The sequence below is a fragment of the Dromaius novaehollandiae genome, chromosome 20 (assembly GCF_036370855.1).
Source record: "Dromaius novaehollandiae isolate bDroNov1 chromosome 20, bDroNov1.hap1, whole genome shotgun sequence".
Taxonomy (NCBI): domain Eukaryota; kingdom Metazoa; phylum Chordata; class Aves; order Casuariiformes; family Dromaiidae; genus Dromaius; species Dromaius novaehollandiae.
Window position 1 is genome coordinate 5,989,886 of NC_088117.1, and position 24,805 is coordinate 6,014,690.

Consider the following 24,805-nt stretch of genomic DNA (forward strand, 5'->3'; position numbering starts at 1 on the left):
TTGCAGAAGAGTGGGAAGTGTTTTCCCCAGGGGGAGCTGGAAACCAACTTTTCCTGGGCCTTGAGCTCCTCGTGCTCTTGGTGAAGGCAGGCAGTGGACTTTGGAGTCTATTAGCAGCGTCTCTCTGCAGCCGAGGCGACTTATAGCAGGCTGGCACTGAATATAAAGTTGGTTTGAAACTTCCTTTGCATTGGGCATGGGGAGAGTGGGCCGGGGAAGAGAGGGCAGGGTGGAATAGCTCAGGTGCCCAGAGAACGAATTTCAGGATTTTTATTCCGATACGAGGATTACTCTGAAAAGGTCAGGGCACAAGGAAAAAAAAAAACGGCTGTACAGAGTGATGCTATTCTGCGACGGTGCTGCAGACAGCATTCCTGCGATGCTTCCAAGCAGTGGTGGAGAAGAAAAGGGAAACTTTACTGAAGTGTTTTCTGGCAAGAGCAATAGCAGCAAGAGAACTAAAGAAACCTGTTCTTACTTCTTGAAACACTGCACTGATTAAGCAGCTCAGGAGCTCATGCTCTCCGGCCGAGTGACTGTTTTGCTGGCATTCGTTCTGTACTGGGAAATTTGTGGCCTCTATGGACAGTTACCCCTGGTCTGACGGACCCCCAGTAGCTGACACCTGATGCATTGGTATCCTTCATCCGAACATCTGCTCCTGCTGATTCCTCATTTGTGTAGTGCCCATGTCCTTGGGGACCCTCGATGCTGACCTGTGTCGCACCCCCAAGGTGCTTCTTTCCTCCGTGCTGCCCAGCGTGCCTCAATCCGTTCCTGGCTGGGCAGTGTTATGCATCTTCTGATTACTCCCAGTTCCCCTCCCTCCTGCTGCAACCTAATTCCTTTGCCCCATATCTTCAGTAACGCAGGTCCCCAGATTCCTCTTTTCTCCCCGGTCTAGCCTAGCCCTGTGGATTTCAAAGGCCCCTAGGTCCCGTAGCCCACTTTACCTGCTGCAGTTTCAGTTATCTCCATCAGCACAGAGAGAGCACTTTGCTACTACAACAATGAGGGAAGAAGAAGCTAAAAACAATACTTTACATTTCAAATAACTCCTGACACATCCCTTGTCTTTTTCTAACAGAATGACAGGTGACTTTATCTTGAAAGGGAAGGCAGCCTCCCAGCGCTGTCTACATTGTCAAAAAAATAATTTGTAAATTCTCTGATTACCTCTGTCACTGCTAGACTTTTCCATCCTTTTTCATCCCCCCCCCCCCCCCCCCCCCGCTAAACTCTCTTTATGCTATTTCCCAAAGTGCTGCACTTACTTTGGATGTTTTCAGCCAAAGGAAAACTCCTTCTCATCTAAAGGTAAAAAGAAGAAAAAAATACCAGCCCAGAATGAATTAACATGTTACTATTTCTCTCTCTTTCTCTGGTCCCTACATCTGAATCTTACATAGGATGTGAATTTTAAAAATATCTAGGTCTTTATGACTTGTTAAAAAAGAAAAAAGAGTGTTAATGAGAGAGAAAGACACACACAGGGGCAGGATTTGTTCAATGTAAGAATAACTAAAATATTTACTAATGAGAGGGAGAAGAGAAAGTAATCTAAAAAGATTTAAAATAGTTGTGTGGTTTTTTTTGTTCATGCCTTCTTCCATTTTCATTAGATATTTCAATATTTGCCTATCTTTCCAGCAAAAGATTTACTTCAAGTGCGTACAAATTATCTGGCATTTGACTAAGGACAATATGTCTAATTACGACTCTAAAGACCTGAAATATTTTTGACTTAAGCTAAAAGTCAAACTCACACACACAAAAAAAGGAAGAAGATTAATAATCCTTTTTAAATTCATTCCCATGACCGTTTTCGTACAGAAATGTGAAAGATTAAAACAAAGGAAATGTAAGAGAGAGAAAGAAAGAGAGGGAAAAAATGGAATTTACTGCATTATAACCTGATTCTAATTCCACTAACAATTGTCTAAGACATGCAGAAGCTCTTGCATAATTGTCTGGCTTTGGGTTATGTCCATCCTACACCTTTCTGATGTGAGATGGGCAAAATGCGGCAGTGAGCGAGCGGGAAATCCTTTCTGGGAGTGCGGGAGTGGGCCGAAGTGGAGCACGAGCTGCCAGTGCCAACCTGGGGCGGGCGGTGACGTTTTTGAGGTCCACCAGACTTTGGCCATCTGAACGTACTGAGACGAGCCGAGGGTGGGCCAAATCCCAGCGTGGTGGCGACTGCCACGTCCGCTGACCGCGGAGGGTCTCTGTGCGAGCAGTGAAACGAGCACCCACCAAGGCCAAGTACTCCCGTAGCAGGGCAATAACGATGCAGCCTAACTGCTGGAGCACCGCGGAGCTAAGCTCTCCACCCTGCAAGCCAATAATGAGGCTCAAACTGTGGTGATAAATAACTATTTACTACTGTAACTCCTAGTCGCTGCTCTTCCTCAACCTGAATAACTAATGAAACTAAATTGAGCATATTAATTATTTTCTCCTGGGGGTGAGGAGAAGGCGGCATGGAGAAGCAGCAACACTTCCAGAGGGTTGCCTTTGCCGAGTGCTCTCGCAAGGCGTCTGTGGCTTAGAGGGCAGAGTGACCGATCCTCAGAAAGGCGCATGGGTTGCAGGTGTGCTAATTTCATGAAGAAGAAATGCATTGCCAAGTAAAGAACAGATGGCTCCAGTCACCAGTTATTTATTTCTATAATTAGTCGCAAGCTGTGATCTCAGACCTTAAAGAAATTGTTGATTTCTGTGAAATTCCTTTCACCGTTGGGAAGGGTGGAAGTGTGCACTGAGCAGGCTGTACTATGGAAACTTGCTGTCTAGGACATACCCAGCTGGGGTGCACGCTGCGTTTGGCTCCTTAAGACCTGTAGTGTGTTAGAGGAAAGTTTCAGACACTTTTCTCCAGCTCAGCTAGCCAGTATAAGCATCAAGGACAGTTTAGGGGGGTTTTTTGCAGGAAAGCATTCAAGGCTGAGTTAAATTCGGTTCTGTTATCCTCTTGTGTTGCTTTTCCCCCACCACCTTATTTCTCCTCTGGTTATTTCCCCAGCTTATTTTCTTTCCTGTCTTTTTCTGATCTCACTGTTTTTTCTTCTTCTTTTCTTTTCTTTTTTTTTTTTTTTTTTTTTTTCTTTTCTTCTCTGTGTTACATGTTGTCAGGGCCACACTCAGACTCCTTTTAACCTGGAGCTACACAATCAAGAGCAGCAAGGACTCACTCTGGTGTAGAGGCAGTAGGAGTTGGGCCATATGCGTTTAATGAAGGGTGGGTGCACTGTGCAGTAGGCTATTGCTTTGACAGCGTGACACTAGTTATTACAGTGCCTGTTATCTGGCCTAGCAGAACCTGGGTTTGTTAACTTCCCAGTCATATCGTTAAGCCTATCTGTTCTCAAAGGTAGGATCAACAGAGGGGGGGAATATTTTATTTCCTGCTGGAAGCATCAGGTAAGATAGGTATTTGCCAGCCCATCAAGGGATGTCTTGTCTACTTTTTTTTTTTTTTTGATGTTAGCTGCTGATCTGAAATTGTTAGTAAATGCAGGCCTACAGGACTCTAGGTAAGTAAATGATTTGCTATATCTGTTACAAGAATGCCAAAAGCATCTCATGACAATACCTTTTAATGACACAGGGTTGTTAATGAATAGAAAGAGTAAAGAAAAAGTATTATAGAACAGCTTCATATACGCAAAATTTGTGCTTTTAGCTTTAAAAAGCTATGTTTTATATTTTTATCTGAATATGTACACACAAATAGAAGAATGTATTTTTCAGCGATTTAACAACAGTAACAAAACAATCCCCAAATCCCAAACAAACCCAGAACCACTCAAACTTAAACCTGCAGAAAATTATCTGCCTCTATGGGAAAGAATCTAATGAAATCCAATCAAATCTCAGCTGGAAGAACATAGAATGGTGGCTTTGGGCATAAATCAGAAATGGAATTAATTTTGTGCTTTATTACATGCCTTAAAAACAAAAAGAGGGCACCCTACACCTGGGAGTGCTGAACAGATTGAAATGATGTCCACAGACTGCCAGATCTGGAGTTCAGACAAACAAGACTGGTTCAAAATCAATATGTATCCTACTGGCAATAAAAATGCCTGCAAAAGCATTGACAAGAGAGAAGCCTTTTGTCTTTATCATAATACCCAGAGTGGGAAGATGAAAATGTGCTGTGGGTACACACATAAGGGAGTAGGGTGACAAGAGGACCAATGAGGATGGGGGTTCTCTGGAGTCATCAAAATGTTATAAAAAAGGCAAGAAACATTTTGGTAGGTAGATCTTAAAAGAGACTCTTAAAAATCTCTTTAGAGCAGTTTTGTAGCTCGTAGAAATCATCAGAGCAGTTCGGATATTTTAACCCACTATTGTGTCTCCAGAAGTGACCAACACCATGGACTTCTGGTGGAGACATCAAAAGCTCTGCAAAGATAGAGATACAAAGACAAAGACAGAGATGGAATACAGTTAAAATTTTGTGCTGGTTTTCATTAGTCAGAATTGTCTTTGTGCTTTTTTTTTTTTTTTTTTTTTTTGTTCTTAAACTAAATGGTAATGAACCCTTCTTTGTACTTGCCCAAAATTGCTCTAAATATCACCAGTATGGGTCCACTGAGATTGGTATGTGGGAACACGGTCTCAGTCTAACTCCTGTTTTTAATGATCTTCAGTTTCTGTCACCATAAAAGGCAAAACAGAGTTAAAATCGGAATTTCTACCCCAGGGCAAATGCTGATTTTCTGTGATTTGCTCTTATCCTAGGTCACAAAAAAAATTTCAATTAGATGTTTATTATGGATGAGCAATCACAAAAAAACATGCTCCAAAATGAAAGAAAACTTTATTTTGGACAGTTCCATTACAATTATTTCCAGTTTTGCAAAAAGAATCAAAATACTTTGCTTCGATTTACTCAATTGCCCTGATTTTTTTCAGATCAGTTCAGTATTAAACACACATCTGTCTTTAGTGACACACTCCTTGTGGGAGCTGTAGTAGAGCCAGGATGCTGAAAAATGTGGCTAACAGAATTCCACATGGGTACATATCTTAAAGTATCTTGCAGGGCTATAATGAGTCTGGTACACCTGATACAATCAAAATTACAAGAGCAATTCTTCTCTAGAGATTCTAGGTGTTCAAGAGCAACTCTTCTCTAGAGATTCTAGGTGTTAAGGAGGAATAGGTGTCCAGCTTACAGTTCTTACGAAGCAGTGTATCACAGGTAAAATACGTTTATCCTGTTGTGTTGTTTTTGAGTAAAGCTTTTGGAAAATTAAAAACAGAAACACAGCTAAAATATTCTAATCAGTCTTCTGCTGGCCAAAGTTAAATATTTCATCTGGATTGAAAAAAAAAAATCAGCAAACGTAAAATTTCTCTTTAAGGAACTGCATTTTCCATTGTGTATTTCCAAATCATCCCAAAGGAAAGTGCCTGAATAACTCAGTAGCACATAAAGAACTGAAGGTAGATGAATAGAAGGGAAACCTGAATGCTATTAGGCCAAAGCCCAGAATTAGAGTAAGGTTATGAAGATGAGTATGGAGTGATGCAATTGCTCTTAAAGTCATGCCCAGTGTTACACAAATGACATGAAGTTCATAGATTTAGTCATTTGTATCCTATATTCAGAGAGCAAGGGTTTTGAAAAGTGTAGGAAAAGAATCATTGGCATAATAAGAGAAAGGACCAAAATCAATTCTGTTTTACTTAGGATAAAGCTGGGGGTACTGCACAGCAGCTAGATGAAGAATGTGGTGATACAACCCTGGAGGTGGTCAGGAGCGCACATGGCGGAGTCCAGCTTTGGTGGTGGTGGCTGGGGTCTTACCGGAGGAACTGAGGTTGAGATGGATGTCCTCCTGCGCTGCGAAATGGATGCTGTCGGGTACTCTCAGGAAGGGAGCAGTGGCAGCAGTGAAGAAGGTGGTGTAAAGGTAAAACGCTTTTGGAGAGACTGCTATTGGCATTGAGAGGTTTTAAGGCTCTAAGTCCTCGATTCTTCCCATCTACCATTCTCCAGAGAACTGGGCATTGGCTGGAGCAACCAGCATCATCAAAGCTAGGAGAACGGATGCTATTTCAGCTTTTTCTGTAGACTAGCTGGAATTTGGCCTTAAAGAAACAGCCTGGATTTTAGGATAATGTATCCAAGTATTCTGTGCCACTATCTTGGAGTTACCAGAATGACAAGGAGCACAGGAACTCCGATCCCTAGGAGAGGTCTCTTAAACCCCGATGCTTTGATATTTGGGTATGGAGTTTACATTTTGCTCCTGGAAAAAAGAGCTCTACCATATCCCCATTGCAATGCAGTGGCGTGTGGGGCAGGGACTAAAGAACGTGTGCAGGCACATGCATTCCTTTCCTCTCTCCTGCCATTGAATTCTCCACATTTTTTATTTTAAATTAATTTCTGAGACAGGGAAAAGATGCTGCCTTAGCTTTGTCCTTGTGAATAGCAGATTTTGCCTTGATTGAAGAAATATTTTTATAGTCTAAATGTGCAGGTTAAAGTAATTTTTTGACAGGTAAAACACTTAGCAGTGGCCCACAGTCAATCTCTCCCCCCGCTCTGCTTCGCCCTCTAATTGTGTTCTACTAGCATCTCTGCTTTCACCTCACCGGCAGGTCATGTCTGCTCTCAGCTGGCTCACCCGCTCGAAGCCAGCCCTCCCGGCTCAGCAGCCTTTCATAAGCTCCTTGGTAATGAAACTCTGGGCAGGTAAAATAGGACTCTGGGAAACTTCTCCAAAGCTGCAGTGTGAGAGTGCCAGCGAGGACAGAGCAGTGCCACCACCAGCACCCGGACAGCTTCTGCCCACGTTCTGAAGACCCGGCCCTACAAACAGTACCACCACAGCCGTTTGTAGGACAGCCTCACTGGGGCTTTGGTTCTGAGGCGGCCTCTCTGAGCCCCATCCCCAAGAAGGCCCACAGCACAAAGACAAAACTGACAAAGGAAATGATTATGGTCTCTTCATTTGAACAGGCGCTCAAAGAGATTAAAGGCTGCTATTATTCATTGAGAACAATACTTTGTTCCCTGGCTAAAATCACTAACACTACTTGAGGAGGTGACAGGGACCCTCGTTTAAAGTGGCTTGTCCTAGGCCACAGAAGGAATCTATCTGCTCTTGTGGGATGAAGGGTAAAGGACAAGACCAGTATAGGACCAATACAATATAAGTGCCGTGAAGTTGGAACCCTCCTAATTACTTCAGTCAAGATCTGAAGATCTGACATCAGTCTTGCCAGCTACTTAGTCCGAGGCAAATTAGGTGGAGGTAAGACCAAGGTCTTCATTTATCTTACCAAGGAAATGCTAAGCTGAGCTACATGAACATCTAACCTCACATTATCTTTCTGCCAGCCTTTGATAGGCAAATCTTCTAACTCTAAAGCAAACGAGTCCATGGCATGGAAGAACACTGTTATCTTCTTATCAGGAGATAAGATGACAACCACAAATACCTTTGCTGGAAAGTCTCCTCTGCTATCATCAGGGTTGAAGATCAACCTGCTTCACAAATAATCTAATTTAGGTGAATTACAAAGGACTTGAACACAGGAGGCAAAACTCAAAGCTCTGCTCAGTTACAAACAGGACAGAAATTCCTTCCATGAATGCAGCACTGCTGTAGCAAAAACTTATAAACTTTTTTTTCTCCACCAGCACATCCAGTCTGACAGAGACAGGGTGTGAGAGAGGTCAATAAGCAGATACATACAGGATAGTTATATAAATTATAAATGGGGTATTAGCATTTTGAATTCCCAAATCTTCCTCTGACACACAAGATAATCTCTTCTGCCATGGATGGTTTGTTTCACAGAATAATCCACTCGTTCTCTGGTATAATCCTAGCAGGTATAACTTCCACAGGGGCATTTTATCATCATCACACTTTGGACTGTAATGTTTTTGAGAAAAAGAATTTTCTTTTTTCTGTGTTTGTGTATCTCCAGGTAAGTTGAGGGGGCTTCTAGAAATACCACCTAATGAAGTCACCCCTCTATCCTGTAGTCACCTCTCCATCCTTTTCTCTCCCTTAAGCATTCAATGTCCTTGTGCCTCTACCTAGACACATTGAAAAGAACAATTTTTCCTGTGACAAGTAAGGCAGGAAGTGTGAGCTTGTGTCTGACAGGTTCAGGGAGAAGCTTGCAATGAGGCAATTAGACAAGAAAAGTGCTGATTAGAAACACCATCACCCATAGCAAGGAAAGAAACAAATTTTAAGTAGCAGGAGGAAATGGGAGGGAGGAACTGAAAAATAGGTAAAAAAGAAGCTTTTGATAAAGCAGCAGTTGCAACACAGTTTTGTGACTGACAAGGTCTGATATCAGGCTCTAGGGTTGCTTGAACCTTCTCTGGAAGTAGCTAGGCCTGGTTACCTCTAGAGACAGGATGCTACCTTGATGGGTTCCTCTAGTTTAACAGCTCTTTATTCCCATCTTGGGGGTGCCAATCATCAGTTCCTTGGAGAGCTCCCCTCTGTAAACCAGACCAAATATATTTCTGTAGACTTGTCCATCCCTCCCTCTGGCAGGAGTAGCTTGGCTTTTCTGCTCGCTGGATGCCTATGGCCTTGAACAAGCCAACAGCGCCTGGTTTTTCACAGTGGAGGTGCTCTTTGGAGGGCCCTTGGGAAGTCAAGAGAAAAAGGCAGTTTATGCAAATCCATTTCATGTCTATCTGACTGCTTTGGGTTGGGCAAAATGAATTCTGTGGCTCTCCTGTCACTGTGGCCATCAGCTGTGCTGCAAGGGGTCATCAGAGAGCAGAGATTAGTCACTGAGGAAAAGCAAACTGCTGGGGCATGCAGACAGTACTGCTCCAGACACGCTAATTTCCAGGAGGGTTTTTTAAAAGTGTTCTTGCACACCCTGTAATTCACCCTGAGCTGATGAGTGGGGAAGGAGAGAAGGAAATAACACAGAACAAGCCTTCACTGAATCACTGTTTTTAAAATATATATTCTCCACTTGGTCTTTCTGGTAATTTTATGCAGCATCAAATAGCTATAATGTGTGTCCAGCGTAACTATTCAGGAGAATCTACAAAGGACTGTAGACCACCTAGATCAGATGCATTTATAAGTGGATCTGTCTCGTAGAGGGATGACAACAAGCAGTAAAATATTAACAACATCACAGCAATAATAACATTATAAAATGCATTCATCTCAAGGGCTATCATTGCACTGGAGAGTCTGGTTACAGCAGATTACAGCAACTGCTTGCCCCAGGCTCAGGGGTCCTCTTATCTCCATGGCAAGGACATGACTTGGTAGGTGCCAGCAGTATGGGGTTAGTGACCTGTCATGGGGCGTTAAGGATCCCACCTGGCAAAGAGCACTGGCTCTCTATATATTGTATGCATAAGGATGTACAGTATCCAACTTGCTATAGATTGCATACCTTTTCATGCTTTTGTTATGAAAGGTACCCAGACATTTTTAATTATTTATAAAGAATTGAAACCACATTACTTGGAAGTTGGCCATATGGGGAAATCAGGTGCTTAGCTATCCCCAGCAACATGCGGCAACTGTATAAGGACAGGAATTGAGAAAGTGCTCTGTCTTTTATGGAATTTAGGCGAATGGACTGTAATTACCCAAATATTTATGGGTTCTCTTTATTGTATGAGTCACTGAGGGCTTGTGAGGGGGCAGACAATTTCCATTTTGTTTAGGGCAGAAATATCCCTGGAGACCAGGCTGATCTATGGAGCTGCCATATCAAACCCTCCTAGGAAAGGGGAAAAAAAGATAATGCATTTATTAGTCAGCTCACATTGGACTGCTCTGTGTAGAAAAGGAAAGAACTCAACTGAAAAATGCTTTTAAAACCACAATTCCATAAGCATCTGTCTCATTTCAAGAATGACTGGGGCCTTTCTGTCTCCTGAAAGGGAAGGAGAGGGTGAATTCAAATGATCTGTAGCTCTGGAGTGCTGAAGAAAAAAAAGAAAGTAATTTCCAAATAGCACAGCATCCCTGCAGACAGTGACCAGGCATGAATAACCTCCTCCAGGGGACTGAGCTTTCCCCCAACTCTTAAGTCCTTTCCCAAATGATTTGCTCCACCATCCCTCTGATCTCCCTGGGGGTGTGATCAAAATGGTGAGAAGTAGCCAGAAAAGAAACATCATAATTTTTGGACACCAGGCAAATGGAGAAAAAGGGAGAAAGGAGGAGGGTAAGTGACATTAGTGTCCATTAACCTCCTGTTTGTTGCATTTCAGCTACCAGTCATGATCCCAGCAACTGCTACAGTTTCTGCAGGACTCCCTGACCCACAGAGCAGGTTTGGAGAGCTACCAAGGAGCCAGATATTGGCAGGCCATGATGGAGGCTGGGCACAGGGGTTGGAAAGTTCCTTCCCACACTGCAGTCCCCATCCCCTGATAGGATGTGCACTGGGTGAGAAGTGCAGCCCTTCCACTCACACAGAGGCTATGTCCACTCTGGACTTCATGGCTTCTGTGTCTGTAAATCTGTTCTTGTTATGGCTCTGTGAAGAGGAAGATAATGAGGGGAAAAGAGGAGCAATAGAGAGTGCAGGAACAGGCCTGAGAACTGGCCTGGAAATTCCTCTTTGTCCTCTGGATCCCCATTACAGGCTGGATGCCTCAGTTGAAATCAGGGCTCTCCAGCAGCACCTGGAGAGGAACAGTCCTGTCTTTGATCTTCTAGTAAGTATGGTGGGGAATGGTGGTCCCATTTCACAGATGAGGGAACAGATGCTATATCTACATTAGCCAGCTTTGCAATGCAATTGTCTAGGACCCCATGTCCACAATGTATGTGTTTTGTGTGTAGGGAGGGAGCTAATTCATCACAGCTCTAGGTTGGTCCCATCACCTGAACAGCCATTAGTAGCTGGAACATGCCTCGTGTGGTCCAGGAGTGCACCTTCCACCTCCGTTTCATCCGAAACAAATACGGTTAGCGTGCTCAGAGACATGAACATTTGATCAGTGGGGACGACTGGGAAACTGGCATCAAAAGCACACTCCTAGTCTCAGCTGAAACACTGACAGACACAGAGAGATGTGGTTTCTCCGAAGCCACCAACATGCATGCAGTAGCTATGGGAAAGCTCTCAGAGTGCGTTGCTGTGGTTGTCTTTGGATTACCTAGGCTGGAGAGCAGGAGCAGTCTAACCATGGCACAGCCAAAGCTCAGCACTGGCTCGTACGCCTGCTTAGGAGTATCCCCAGGCCACTGCTGTTCCTCACCTGTGCTGGCAGTGGAGAGTGGGAAGGAGCAGGGGGAAGGAGGAGTGAATGGGGCATACGTAAGGTGTCAGCCAGGCCCTGGTGTGTGTGAGACGCAGGGCACCACCGTTCTGGTGGTGTTGAATCTGTGGATCAGCATGAGAAGGAAATGGAGAATAAAGAGCAGTAAATGAGCTGGATTAGAGGAGCTGTTTTACATAGCCCTTCATTTAATCCTTTGCTTTCTTTTCATTGTTTAATTGGTTTAGCTCTTGTACTTTTAATGCAGCAGACAGATCCAACCTCCTCCTTTCCCTTCCTTTTCCTGTCTTTCCTTTCCTCTCTTTGCATCTCACTATCTAATCTCATTTCTCTCTTTCTCTCTCAATTTCTGCCCCCATCCCTTGTTCTCCTTCTCTCTTCCAGCTTCTTTCTTTCTCTCTCTCTCTCTTCAGGCCCCTTATTATTCAAGCAGCTTTTGTTAGCGCTGTCAACTGCATCAGCGTGTAAGTGAAATTGTACTGTAAGTGAAGTTAAAAGTATTTCTATGGTGGGATATTTAATCATTTGAATCCTTGATAGGAGCAGCTCTTTTTATTTTCACTAGCTATAAATCCAAGCTCTATCTAATCTCTGATCTCGACGAGGGGAGAATTAACCAACTGAGTGTGTGACTAGAAAGGAGAAGGCTGGAGAGAAGGGACCACTTTATCTGAGTGTGGAGTGGAGCAGCATAGGAATAAGGTAGGGAGCCTTTCCCTGCTCTGTGCCATTCTTCTTGTTGCCTTTCCCTGAGTCTAGCTTTGTTCCCTTCCTCGGACACTCCAACAAATTGAAAATGCCATTTTCCATTTGCCATTCTTTCTTTTTCCCCTTCAGCAATTAACTCAGCCCACGATGGTGGAAGGGAGATATGTTTCAGTCCACAGAGCATAGGCCCAAGACCCAAGGATTTTAGTTCATCTCCAGCTTGTGCCAAGTGATTAACAATTGACTGGACTGACTTGTGGGCTAAATCCTACCTCAAGGGAACCTATGGAAGTTTGGGATCCCATGGTCTGCTACAGGAGCAGGCTGTACAGATGGACAATTCTCTGTCCATGTGCAGTCTTGGTGGGGTAAACGGGAGTGGGTAAGCAGTTTTTCTCGCGGTAAGAGCAAAGTTGGTCCTCTGGGTACTTATACAACAGCAGCAACAAACAGCAGAGGAAGGGGAGAGGAAAGAGGTGCTCTTCATGAGCTTTCACGAACTGAGGAATTATAGAAAGGATCATCTGCTTACAGCTGGGAGAACATCTAGATTATGCTGGAAGGAAGATTCAGGATTTGGAAGGAAACTGGAATCAAACCTATAGCATAACCATGGTGCTCTGCAATTCCAGTTGTAAAACTTACAGCTCATGGAGGCTTTTGCATTTATGAGACATGAGAAGTCCACAGGCTTTTGCTTGCAGAGTAATGTTAGATGGAGCCACTAATTCTTCTTATCACCTTAACATCTGGACTGACTCAGAGCAGATAAGAGCCTCACATGATGTTGTCTATCCATACCACAGTGCCAAATGTCCTTCTTCAGAGTCATTGTCAGGACCTCTCTTCTCTGTGCAATGGAGCCACTCATCCTACCACTATAACTTAAGTCTTTTTATTGTAAAGTGCTGGACAAAGGCATCGGAATCAAATCTAGGCATCCTCTCTTCTCTTTGAGCCTTGTGTTTTATGCAGTTTATCTCCTTCTCTATGCTTGTGTTGCTCATGCGCAGCACAAATCCATCAGCTAAGGATTATAATGAAGAGCTGATCAGAAATGTTCTGACAGAAGATTTGGGACTCTTGTATTTTTCCTCTCAGAATATGCTGATTTGGTGAATGTGAAGCATGCTGCTGAGATGTATTAGTTGCAATTAATTTCCTGACAGATTGTGGTCAGCTCCAAAAACATACCAGCTGAGTTTCAGTAATACAGGTTACAAGGAGTATGGACGGATCTGTAACTGAGGGAGGCTGCTTGGAAGGAGTGTAGTTCATTGGCAGGATTACGTGGAAGTCTGGTGCAAGAACAAAATGTTTCTCTCCAACTAGGGTTGAGATAGGTTTGAGATAGGTGAAGGTAGCCAACAGTGTATATCAAGGTGGAGATGGACCACAGGGGATAAGGGTGGGAAGTCTGTATATGTTGTCCATACATTGCTAAACTCTAGCCAATATTTTCAGCTCTTCTTAATCCTCACAGGCAAAGACCCCTATGCAGAGAGCTGCAGTCTGATTACACAGAGCACAATGGTATCAATATTCGCCTTGAGTGTTTGTCTGAAGGATGAGAAGTGCTACAGACATTCAACATCTTAGATGCAGCAAGAAATAACCAGACTACCCTTTCTCCTCCCTTTCCCGCTTCCAGTTGACCAGTGCCTCTCTCTTATTTCTGTGGCCTGCTTGTTTGCAAAGTCACCACAGGAAATAAGACTCACCAAAGAAATACAGCAGCTCCGACGACTTGAGGGTTAGGTTCCTCCCCCTTCCTCATTTTCAAGAGGTGCCAGGAGTCATGCGTGCTGCCGGGCAGTACTCTGCGAAAGTGGCCGATCAGTCATTGTCACCTGGTGGTGGGGGAGGAAGCAAGGGGGATGCCAAGTTTGCACAGAATACTCATTGCACAGTGAGATTCACACAGCTGTTCTGCTCCCAGTGTAAATATGGACAGCCCCATTCATCACTGACCTTACTTCCTCAGCACATGTCCAGGGGAGAGGGATGATTTAGTGCCTGCAGCTGGAACATGCACTATGTTTCTCTAAAACAGCAGCATTTAAAAATTGGGAATGTTTTGCATGTGTGCTTTCTGATTCTGGGGAGAGGGGAGGAGACAATGTCCGGAGCTGTGAGCTCCAGAAAAGGTGGAATTACAGGGAATTATTACCCATCTCTGTTTTGCTCCTCTCACACCCTCCATTCATAGGGATCTGCATTTTGGTAGCACTGGGGATCTTCAGTCATGGGGCAGGACTTTTTGATAGCCCCTTCCCCAGGCCACCTGCAATCTACATCACAGGTGAGATCCAACAGGAGAACTTTTATAGACAGATGAAGCGGAAGCAATAAGAGAAATCAAAATGGATGAAGCTGATCAACAGGCATGAAAGGATTCGTTGAGTCTGAGGTGTGAGGACAAAAGTCACATGAGATGAGATGTAGGAAGAGTGGTGGACCCACTCGTAGGGATTCTTGGAGACTTGCCTTCAAGGAATGCAGTGTTTTGCCTGTCAGTGAAACATGGTTGGGCTCCACCTCAGTCTTCCCTGTCAAGGGGTTTCATTTTCTTATCAGAGCAGAGATGCTATTGTTCTTAGAGATGGGAATAGAGGCACAGAATAGATGATGTGACTTGTGCAAGATCAACCTGTCCATCCACCACCCTTTTCCACAGCTAGAGTTTTATCTCATTTACCTGCTGTGGTGGGCTGGGTCTTCCTCTTCATGATTTCTTAAGTCAGAGGCATCTGGCTGGCCTGACTGTGATGTGGGGTCATCAGCTAGGACTGAGGTCATGACACGAGTCTAGAGCAGAGGATTTGCTACTGAACTGGGCTCTTCGCTTGTAGGAGCTAAGTGTGCCTCCACCCTAGTTGTGGCCAGTGCCACTTGTGACATGAAATGACACACGGAGAAGTCTCAAATATCAGCTAAGAAGAGACTCCAAGGGTCTGCTTATGTCTGCTCCTGATCCCTATTCCATGGAGCACAGCGACTTGGGGATATAGGCGTGCTGACAGAGAAGGGAGGAATGGAGTATTGGAGGGTGGCAGATAGGAAGAAACTGCACTGAATCCAGTCTTTTTCAACCCATGTCCTATAATCTGTCCCAAAAATGCAGCAAACTCTAGCTTAAATGCAGTTGGATATTTTTGTCCTTTTTGCCTATTTTAAAGGGGGACAAACACAATCTGATGTGCTGGCTGCAGAGGTGTTCAGGAGCTCAGAGCTGAGTAGAGCTGCAGGGGTGGCAAGGAGGGTGGAGACCCTCACCTGCCTGATGGAGAACAACCATCTGAGAAGCTGCCATTTGCTATGCTAGCTGAACTAGCCAGGGAGAGTTGTGTCCTCGGAGCAGAAGGAAGCAGGAAATGCTGCAGGTCTGAGACCATGATGCGTAGTGAATAGGAACTGAGGAAGAATTTCTCCCCTGCCCCCCAACCATTGCCAAGCTGCAATCTCTCTTGCCATCTCCCTGGAGAGTGAATTTGCTCCCCTCAGGTGGATGTAGCTTCTCATCCATGCCCCACGACTGTGGACAGCAGATGGAGGGAATGGTTAAGGGACAACCCTTATCTTTCCCTCCAACCATTTAGATTTGCTCCTGCCCTACTTGTTCAGCTGTCCTGTGGCTCACCATCCCTGCTGATGCCTGGCTTTTACTTTTGTCCATCTTGTGGCACGCTTGCACGCGGTGCGTGTGGTTTGCTCAGTCTGTGCTAATTATGCCCTTGACATATGCAGTAGAACTGCTTGTGTCTATAACAGCATGGAGGTGAAGGAGGTTAATTAACTCAGAGGAAGGAAGCTGAGTGTCCCTACGTAACACCCCCTTCCATATGCATTAGTTTTGGAGCCTGAAGACACTGTTTAACCAAACACAGCCCACGACTCGCTAACTTTCTTCTTTCCTGACTTTCATCCTGCTGAATAGGATAGGTGAGGATAAAGCTAAAGAAAAACTTCACAGAAACAACGGCCTCTACAGCTGAAATAATGCCTCATTCACAAGTGATCAGCCTTTTCCCACATAGCGCAGGCACAGCCAGCCCTAACCGAGTGCAGAGAATAAGACACTGGCCTGCTTTGCTCTCCATGCTGGGTTGGGAGTGATTCTCTTTGCACCCACTGTGATGGGAATTGCCATACAACAGTCTCATCCATTATCTTCAGCCTGCTGGGGTCTTCCTCCCCAGTGCTCCCAGCCTGCATCAGCATCCTCTGCGCTGTCCTTTGCTTGCATGTGCCACAGACGCAGACCTCCTACATTTGCTTCTGACCTGCTAGCAAGGTACCAGGCCTCCACTGCACACGACTGCAGTGCAGAGCAGCTGCCTTGCTTGGTCTCAGCACACTGCACACAGCAGGGAGACTTTCCTAAGAGATGTGATAGTGCACAGGAGTTGTGCAGAGTCTGTCTAAGGAATGCATCATCTACAGGGTTCCTACAGTCAAACAGGAGCTGGTTACCAAAAATCTCAGCTGCAGCTAAGAACCATTATTTCTGCCCAGCAGTGTGATTACATGCACAAACATAACAGGGACATGCCTGTGTGAAGCTGTGCATGCATTTCTTGGGGGATAAATTTCAGAGGCAGTACAGCCTGGAAGACAGTGGCAGCTGCTTGGCAGTCAGGCCCCTGACTTCTGTTGTTTGCCGATACATGACCTTGAGAGACTCACTGTCCTTCTTCCTCCTTGCCCCTCTCCACTGCCACCCCCCCAACACACCTTATCTATTTCAGTTGTAAATCCTTTGCAGCAAGCCTGCTGTCTCTGTGTTTGCACAGCACCTTGTGCAGTGGGTCTTGCAGGTGCTGCTGGAATATAAACAGCAACACAGCTTTAATTATAAACCCTGCCGGGAGATGGACAGCAGAGACATACAGGATTGTGTCTCAATCAAGAGACTCCACAGGGGCCACCTTCTCAGTGCAGCCCCATTTTAGTGTCTCTATTGGACGGCTGGTAAAAGCGGCTAGTTATGCTCCTCTCTCTCCACTTTCAGTAATTATAGGTCTCACAGGAAAACTGGCCCTCCAGTGGAAATTTTATAAAGGTTTTAAAAGATTTTATTAGTAGGGGATTTGGTTCCTGTGCAATTATTAGTTTAACAAGGCACTCTGCTCACCTTCTGCACTAGAACTGTTATTGATCACACTACAAAAGGAAGACCTAGCAAAAATTTGTGTAGACAGAGGCACCCTGTATTTTTATGTAAGAGATACACCAGCATATATTTATATATTTTCACTGAAAAAGACTTAAATGTATGCATAGATATGTCTAGCTTTATATATGCATATGCGCACACATCCTATGCATAGAAAAAGCTAATAGGTACTGATTATATAGACGTGTGCCTGTCTTATCAGAGTGTATTTATCTTCTTCACTGAAAGGCAACTGAGTAACGTGGTCTTAGAGCTCAGGGATCAAATGAACCATGGGCACCGGCCAGGCTCTGGCTCATTCAACAGGCATCAGCTGAGTTCTGCCCTGTTTGCCCTTTGGGCCGTGTGTGCCCCAGAAAGGCTTGAGTTAACACAGTTTGGGTTTAGGTCTGGAGTGCTACAGAAGGACACTCTCAAGTCTGTGGCCAGAGGCTGTATCATTAGCCCAGAAGCATGGAGAACAGCTTTGCAATGATTCAGAGGGTGGTGCTCGAAACCCTCCAGTGACAAGTGTCACCTACAGACCTTATTATTATTTCTTTTCATTTACAAATTTTGCTGCAGCTCATGATCTGGAATTTGATTAGAAAGGATTTTGGAAGAAGGGTTTGATTCAAGCTTTCAGGATCTTGAAAAATGACTCTGAATATCTGACTTTTTTCAAAACTCCAACTTGCCCTAGCTATAAAATCCTGCTCTTGTTTCCTGACCTGCACTATCCCTTTTCTATTTATTCCAAGGGCAGAAAGTGCCTGGTACTCCTAGCACCACATCTTTCCCCTCTGGATGGCAGCCTGATACAAGCAGCCCATCTCAACGGCTCTGACTCATGGCTGCGCCAAGCACCCGCATGGTAAAGGCAGGAGAGGAAAAAGCAACTTAAGAAGAATGATATAAAAATCTCAGCTGCTTGTTGATGCCAAACCAGCTCTGCTTGAAGAGCAGCAGGACTGGGTCCAGGCGGACTATATTAGCACTGTGCCTCTTCTCACGTAAAAACCAGAGTAAGGAAAAGATGTAAGCATCAGGGTGGCTATAAAACTCACCTACCAACCTCATGCTGTCCCCTGCACATCACCGGGATGTGCTAGTGCAGAGTGGGGAAGGAAAGGCTGCAGCCCTCTCCCCAGGTAAACCTCATTTTCTGCGTATTCACTCCCCCAAATAACTCCTCCTCCCAACTTCGGAGACAGAGGCAGGTTTAATTCTGCACTTCCCCAACACACTGCAGTCCAAAGACTGAACTAAAGAATGTGAAATACACAGTGGTCTTAGCAAACAGAGATGAAAACATACAATGGAGAACAAGAGGCTGGAGTCACTGGGGCCCTGATTCACAGAAAACTCTTGAAGTTTGCTTAACTTAAAGGCTTGTGATGTGATTGCATGAGTCCAGAGGCTTCCCTGCTCCAGGAGCTCAAAACTGGCTCCCTGTATCTCTCCTGGACCATTCCTGCTGTGTGGGACTATGGCTCAGAGTCCGATCCTGTGTGTTATGTGCGGAGCATGGACAGTTCACAGCATTCACTGAGCTCACAGTCAGGGCAACCAGTTGCACCCCAGTGACCATCGCGTTCTGCCAATGGGGACTGGTGAGGTTCAGCCAGCAGGCGACCACAGCTGATAGAACAGCTTTATTCCTCCACTTTTTCACTAACATAAGATATCCCCTTGGGTGGCACCAGGTCTCTGTGTTGCTATAGAGGAGGTTAGTCAGGATACATAAGCATCCTTTGTATCTTTTTAACAACATAGGAGGCCTTTCAAATTTGTGACACTGTCAGGCTGAAAACTGCAGCTACACTTGGCTGTATAAACCTAACGATGCATCATCAGAGATGGGGATGGAGGCAGCACTTTGCACGGAAAATCCATTTCCATCCGTTCGCGTGGCAGTGGGTCTTTTTCTTTTTTCCTGTATGTCTTTCCCTTCCCATTCTCACACACCTCTCCTGCAGCAAATGACTCAGTCTGTTTACAGAGAAGGAAAGCTAATAGAAGGCAGGCAGAATTTGAGCCTCTCTGGGACTGCTTTACACACTGACAAAATCATTCTTTCCTCCCCACGTTAAATATTCATGACACTCAGGTTTTTAGATACAAAGGTACACTCTGTTTCTAAATGTGTTGATCCAAAATAGGCTTCTCAGCACTGGAGTTTTCACCCACCTTCAGAGAGAGACAAAAAAAAAAAAAAAAAAGGGGGTGTGTGCCCCTGAAGTAATATAGTCTGACTTCATTTCGATCATGTCTCTTTGGGGGGTTGCTTTGATGTGGGAGCGATTTTGCCATGATATTTATGTCCTGAACTGTTATTTGTACAATGTTGGGCTTTTGTGTACATGTGAATGTGTGTCCCTTGCACAAATAACACATCAACATCTCCATGCTTCCCGGCCTGTAGTTAAGCCCATAAAACAAGATGCTTTAACAAAAGCCCCATATATTACTGCCATTCTGAATATTTGTAATTTTGAGACAATATTTACATAGACTGTTAAGGCTAAGCTGCTGGGCCCACTGTCATATCACAGGCAGCTGAAAGCACAATGCATGTGCTGCAGTGTAGTACTAAGCAGAGAAAGAAAAAAAAGAAAAATACAAGCAAGATAAAAAAAAATCAAGCTTATGCATATAGACACATGAAGCAAACAGCAAAGAGAAAATCAAGGGGAAAATCGTATTGTACAAAGCAACGTGGGAAGAGAACTAGATTTGGACTGGAGCTCCAGAGGTGTCTGAAAGTGGGGTGTCATCTGTGCCCATCTCTCTGCCTTTTTATTGCAAACTAAAAGCCAGATTTTTCAAAGACCTCAACTCCAGAGTTGAGATATGATCAATTCTTCCCTCATGAAATAGTCAATAAAAAAAAAAATCAGAAATTTGGTTTTCTGCTAAGATTTTTTGTTGATTTTCTTCTTGCTGTTTTAAAACCCAGTAATGTTACAAGTTCACGTTGGCCCCATTCTCTGGAATTGATCTGTGCGTAAACAGTGGACAAATTGAGATATAGCAAAAGCCTGGAAAAAAAGTCCGTGGTTCCCTTTCTCCTTCTGAAGAAGAAATCCATGTGGAAATATAGCTTTGATTTAGGAAAGCTGCCTGTGTGGCAGTAGTGCATGCCACGTGTTCAGGCTGCCTGTGCTCCTGTCTCACCTATCCCTCCACTGCTTCTTGTATGCTGCACCAGGGTGGCATGAAATTAGAAGGTAATTTAAAATAAACCACCACAGGTCATGGTCTGCCTTGAGTGTGTTCAGCAGCTGATTAAGTAGCCATTCATGCAGTGACTGGGACCAGAGGGCACCTCATGGGCCACCTTAAGCTGTTCTGTGCCACCCCAAAACCACAGCTCTCCACTGTCTCCCCTCCTGTTTCAAGGGGTTTAGTCTTTCCATTAACTCTCCTGCTCTCTTTTTGAGCCACATTGTATTTTTAGTGGCATTTTTTTCCTGTGGTATTTGAAATAGCTGACATTCAGTATGTGACACCAGGAAGAAAGATGCAGCTTTGATGTCTGGAGGTGTCCGGAGCATCTGGTCTGTGGCACTTCTAGATTAAACATCTCCTCCGCGGGTGCTGTGAGTTCACAGAGAAGTACCCGAAGAACCATGTGGTCTCCACGTGGAGACACAGCTCCAGGCTGTGACTTTCAGGAAAGCTGGGTATAAAGGAAAGTGGGTCTTTTCTCTGGGAGACAGCTGAATCTCACGAACTGCATGTGTTGCCTTCACTCCTTCAAAATAAGATTTCCTTTCTTTTCTCTTTTGTCAATTTAAAACAGCATCCCATCACAGAGACAAAACAGATGTTAGCCTGAACAGCTTCAGAAGGAGGCTAACCAGAAGGTGGGTGTGAGGGAAACATTTAAACAGGGGTAATTTGGTGGTATCAGAGTCTCAATTTATTTACTGTCCTTTGGGAAAGATTCACCAAATTGCAGTGTCAGATCAGCTGGGGATAGAAGGTCATCATGATCCACACCACAGAAACCACAATCAAATTAGCGCTAATTGGAAATTGTAGCTGGGAGACCAAAGACTGAATGGGCCATTCAGTCATGAAGACTGAATTTGATGTTCTCCTCAGGGCTCTCAAATCAGTACTAAAATCACTTATATTACAAAGAGAACTGTTCTCTCCAAGTTGTCACATTTTTAAGGTCTGTGATTCAGCCATATCACACCCTCATGCAGGGTACAACGTATCATCAATATTACACATTTACAGTGCAGTGGAAAGCCCCAGTCTGAAGTCTCATTGAAGTAGATGCTGTACAAAGTCATGCTTTTTTTCAAAATAGGCTCACAACCCACATGTAGAACCAATTGTACTGCACATTAGCAATGGGCTTTTTTATGATTTTCACCAAACTTGGTCTAAAGCAAAATGTTCCTAATGTGCACAGCTACAAGAAAAGTTCCCCAGCTGACAGCAGGTGTGTGGTCTCCTCTTTATAGCCCCCAAGTTTATAAAAGGAGGAAATGACCCTTAGGAAAGAAAGATCATTCCAGAGACAGAAGACTTCTGAGGTCAGAAAAGTTTGAATTAAGCTGACGTCCTGCTCAATATAGTCTGTAACCATTTTACTGGCTAAGTTACTGCCAGCAAACCTTCACCCTGTGTCTGAGGCATAATTTGTCATGAGGCATTGAGTCTCAATGTAATTTCCACCTACACATCCCCCTGCTGAAAGCCACAGAGTATTTTATTCCATTGGGTTACTGTCCCTGGCAAAATACTGGATCTTACTTCTTCTTTGAGTTTCTCTGTCTTTATCTTCTAACCTTCCATTCTTTGTGTACCTTTTCCTGAGACAGTGAGGAATTGACCATTTGCAAGTCTGGATTTGCTCCCTGTGACTGCACTCACACATGAAAACCAAGCACCTGTACAATTCCACTGTCCTTGCCATTCAGATCTGCTTTGTGGGGGTCTAAGGACCCCTCTAACATGCACATTTTCCATGGCCCTCATCCGAGACTATGTTATCTACTTTTTCCCTAATGCCAGCTCATCTCACATGTCAGGAACGGTTTTCACTCCCATTTCCATTCTTCCCTGTCCTGATAAAAGGTCCCTGGGCGGTTTCTGCGATGGTACCACATTTATGTTGCCACTGAATACTCTTCTGGGATGCTCACATCCTGCAAACTGCCTTTATACACTGATGTTAGAACCAGTAAGCTCCAGGTTACTCCTACAAACATCATTGATAGGTCCATTTCCAGAGGGAAAGGCAGTAGATCTATTCTAACTTACAGAAACAGCAATGAAGCTGGCTTCTGGATGAGGAAGATTTCACTGTAAGAGGGAGTGTAGACAAAATGAACTCACTACCCCTTTCATCCAAAGCCAGGCATTAAAAGAATTTAACTGTTTTAGTGCAATTGGCCTTTTGCGTTATGTATACGGGCTTCATGATGGACGAGTCGTTAAAAAATAAATACAGAAGTAATGATGGTAGCAATCACAGAAAGCAATTTTCAGATATAATAAAGAGTCTTCTGGATGTGTACAGCCTGTGCTACACTATTGATTTCTTCTTTTCTTTATTGCACTTCACTCCTCTCAGTTCACTGAAGCCCCAACCCCAGTGCTGCCTAGCCTGCCAGCCAACAGCTCTGATGAGCAGCCATGAATTATTAACATGCAGGAGCTCTTTAATTGGATGAGCTACAATTAATAATTTATTGGAGGTGCTTGCAGAGGGAGGGAGGGAGGGAAGAGGTTGGGGGGGAATGCCGTTGCTGCTGAGAATTGGGCTTACAGCATGGGAGCAAGTGGGAACTTGAGATGTTTTGGCTGGAGCCCCCAAAACAGTTGCTGTGTGCCTGGTCACAACAAGATTCAGATGCAGTTGGCAGAGATCTGCCCAGGAGAATGAGATGCCTTTGGAAGTGCGACCCACCAAGTGCAGACAGCGTTCCCAGTATGTCAAATATGTGGCATCATGCCTGATATTTGCAATGCGAGGGGCTCACAGAGGGTAGAGAGCTCAGCAGTGATGCTGCCTCCCACCTGTGGCCCCTCTGTGCTCTTTGAAACAGCCCTGGCATCTCATTCCAGCTGCAATTTCCCTCCCTGTGCATGTTCCAGGCGCAGAGCTGGGCAGGCATGTGGGAGCAAAGTTGCTAGGCTCATCACACCGCCAGACTCACTGCTTTCAGGATTCCAACAACAAATTAATATTGCTCTGCCATGCACAGTCTTGCTGGCTTCCAGCTGACAGGCAAGGCCACAGCCCATTAATGTTAATTAATATTTACATTACAGTTGTGCCTGGAGGGCTCAGTCTGATTCAGGTCCCCATTGTGTGACGCATCCTTCAAACATATTGAGGATCAGGTCCCCCCTTGTGCTATTCAGTGCACAAACATATACAAAGACACGTTCCTCTGCCCAGAAAGAACCTTTATATTTTGCTTTTCATAACTCGTATTTTTATGGCTTCAGTAAAGAAGCCTGGATGGCTATTAAAAAAAACATGAAGAAAAGAAAATAGGAAAAACAAAGCAAGATTTAGTGCTTGTAGAAGTTGCAGGAATGATGATTTTGTACCAATGTCTTTGCAGTTCCCCTAATGTATGGATTCAACAGGCATAACAGTCCTGGCATACAAAGACCACTCCTGGTTTTGAGACATGTAGAAGTTATTGGGTCATGTGTTCTGACTCCTTCATATTACACACAGCAGAATTTCTCATGATTGCCCTTGCTCTGACCCTCACACACCAGAAGGTGTGCAACTGAAGCCTGCCTTCCAGAAACACATCCCATGTCTTCATGAGTTCATACATCAAAAGATGGAGAACCTGTCACATCGTCTGTGGAGAAGGCTCTTTGTGCTCTAGGACTCATCAACACCCTATGCATGGCTGAGTAGGGAGACGGTTTTGAGAAAGCACACACAAGAATTTGTCCCAGTTTTCCCAAATTTTGCTGAAGTGATGGGAACAGCAAGCATTGACACTCTGGCCATTCCACTTTTGCACCAGCTCTGCTCAGTGCTTTGGCTCTGCACTTTCCCTTGGGGGTGTGGGCGGGGTGGAGCTGGTTTGTGGTGTCAATTTTCTCTTCAGAAATTGCCTTGGGACTTTTTTCCTCGGTCTTTGCCACACTCCTATTGCTTCCTCAATCTGAGCATCTTCCACCTACTCTCCTGTGTCTTTAATTAACCTATATTGTACCTCCAAGCACAAGCTTGAAGCCAGAGTAAGAAGTAATTTGCATAGTCTTGTGAGTATAGATATGCTCTAAATCTCAAACCTCCTTCCACTCCTGGCTTCCCCTGTGAAATAAACGTAAGTGTGGCAACATCTGTATTCTGGTTCAGCTGCTTCCATGAGCGAGTTGGGCAGGTGGGGCCAGGCTTTCACCCTCTCCCATCTGCTGCAGGGATGTAACAAGGCTTTGATTCACTGAAGGGCTTGTTCCTCAGTGAAAAATACCTGAAGTCAGTGCATCTAATAGGAGCCTTAAAGATAAACAGGGACTTAAATCCTTTGCTGAACAGAAACTTAAACAAATACATGGTCCTGCCAGGCTCTAAGGATCAAGTCTGGCAGAGAGGTTCAAGGCAGATTAGTTATCTTTCCCACATGGGCTAAGTGATAATACAGCTCTTATTTTTTAAGCTTCTCCCAAGGGTAGGCCAG

At 44.5% G+C, this 24,805-nt stretch overlaps 1 long non-coding RNA gene across 1 annotated transcript in view; it reads right to left on the bottom strand.

The window, feature by feature from the left end:
• The window catches only part of LOC112991401 (uncharacterized), a 46,954-nt gene that overhangs the window by 14,336 nt on the left and 7,813 nt on the right, over positions 1-24,805 (bottom strand). The window contains exon 2 of the long non-coding RNA XR_010392360.1: positions 13,693-13,821. This is a non-coding gene — a long non-coding RNA (uncharacterized LOC112991401). The remainder of the gene's footprint in view (positions 1-13,692; positions 13,822-24,805) is intronic.